Source organism: Aplysia californica, unplaced genomic scaffold, assembly GCF_000002075.1.
Source record: "Aplysia californica isolate F4 #8 unplaced genomic scaffold, AplCal3.0 scaffold00046, whole genome shotgun sequence".
Taxonomy (NCBI): Eukaryota; Metazoa; Mollusca; class Gastropoda; order Aplysiida; family Aplysiidae; genus Aplysia; species Aplysia californica.
Window position 1 is genome coordinate 2,020,859 of NW_004797316.1, and position 2,319 is coordinate 2,023,177.

Here is a 2,319-nt window from a genome sequence, read left to right on the forward strand (position 1 = left end):
GAGAGAGAGAGAGAGAGAGAGAGAGAGAGAGAGAGAGAGAGAGAGAGAGAGTGGGGATCAAGGGTTGGTGAAGGGTCTCATTTAAAGGACAACAAATACTCAAGCGTCCCCAACAGCTTTTCCCAATCCAGCCAACAGCACCTGCCCGAGGAGATCCCAGTTCTTTCTGACGTGGCTCTGGCAAATGGCGAATATATAATTGGCGTCAACACTCCTCCCCCCCCCCCCCTCACCCTTTTTTTTTTGCCTAAAGGGCAATAACACATTGGAAGTAAGTGTGGCCTCACGAGGTGCAAAAACTTAAAATTACTTCATACCCTCTTGTGGTTGGTTTGTAAAGTACCCTCGGCCTGGCGCATCTTTTCTATGATTCTTCTCGTGCCTGCAAAGATGAAAACACACATCCCTCAGATCTCGGAGACATGGCATGCCAAAACATGGACGTCTTCGCACCGACAAAAAGTGCAAAGGATCCACGACGTGACAAGCTGCTCGTCTATATGAAATTGGCCAAACAATCCTGCCTGAGTCAGACGACATTAAAGAATTATAATTATCCTACCTCGGCTAGCCAGGAGACAGCGATGGCGGGGAAAGGACCACAGTGGACCCTGCCGTGACCACATGAAAAAAAGGGAAGCCAGTTCCTGTACGGCGTGTTGCCTCACTTGCTAGCTGGAAGGTCATTGTCAGATTTCCCCGACTGTTTGTAGTCACAGGCTCCCCAGCAAATATTAGATATAGATCTAGATCTATGGCAGAAAAAAATACAAGGAATTCACCCGAGCACGAGCGACGCCTCATTTAACAACCCCGCCTCAGGCAGTGCTCACCCAGGCTGCTGAAGAAAAGTTAGCCACGGGGGAAATAGAATAATCAAGACAACTCCAAATCAGCCTAGAAAAAAAAGGAGAAAGAGAAGAGAAGAGAAGAGAGAGAGAGAGAGAGAGAGAGAGAGAGAGAGAGAGAGAGAGAGAGAGAGAGAGAGAGAGAGAGAGAGAGAGAGAGAGGGGGGGGGGGGGGGGGGGGGGAAATCTCATCTTTTGAACTCAAAGAAAATCTATGTTGTTTTTTTCGAGACACTATTCGCCGCAGTACATTTCACCAGTATCAAAAGTTACACCCAATGTGTCTGCAAATGCTCTGATGTCAGAGTGTAATCATCTACATTAGAAATGACACACAAGGAAAAGTTGAGAACATAAACAACTGACACAGAAACAGACACCCAGAAAGCTACAATTTGGTGTGCAGGTTGCAAATTTACAATCTTAAAAAATCTGCAGCCCCCCGCCCCACCACCTCGAAATGGCTGTTTTCATTTCTACCAGATTCTGTTTTCACCTAAACAATAATCGCATGTGACTTCAATGGCCACTATCCTCTTCTATGTGGGGATAAAAAAAATACTACAAAAAGCGGAACAGCCAAAGAAGAACTTTGTGGCACAACAAATTTTGTTTTACAAGACAACGATCCCCCCCCCCCCCTTACCCTTTTACACAGGGTCACAGCACTCTTAGCAGGCCTGATTTGATAATCTTATCGTCCAAACTTTTCACATCTTAGAAGTCCTTGCTTCTGTCGAATATTGAATGAAAGATTTTTGATTTCGTAACGCCTGACTGTCTAAATTTCTGTCTGAGTGAGTTTCCTCCATTCATTAGTATTTCTTAGTGCTGACCTACGACCACTCCAGCATACAGCTCTTTTACGCACAATGTACCGGTATAGGCCAACACAACGTGTGCTTACTCACTCATTCGTATACTTGTTCACACTCCCACACGCACACAGCGCGCGCGCACACGCACACACACACACAAACACACACACACACACACACACACACACACACACACACACACACACACACACACACACACACACACACACACACACTCACACAATCACAAACATATAAACTGGAGCTCTCGTGGTCCAGAGGTATCATGGCGTTCGCCTCTTATTCAATAGGTTCCAGGTTCGAAACCAGAAAGCGACGGGAAATTTTCTTCCCTAGAATAATGTTCTCTTTTATTCACCTCCCTTCCTGCTCTCTAATCATGCTCTGCTGTCTGCTTTCGTCTCCACTTTCTGCACCCTCGGATTCTTTTGCCCTCTCCTTTGGGCTCCTGACCCTTTCTGCTGCCTTGCTACTTCTACTCATTGGTTCCTCCTCACTGCTGTCTTTCAGCTTTACCCCTGATCTTAGGGTATAAAATCTAACCCCTAACCTCTTCGGAAGACGACGAAAAAGTATCGGACAGAGAGAGAGAGAGAGAGAGAGAGAGAGAGAGAGAGAGAGAGAGAGAGAGA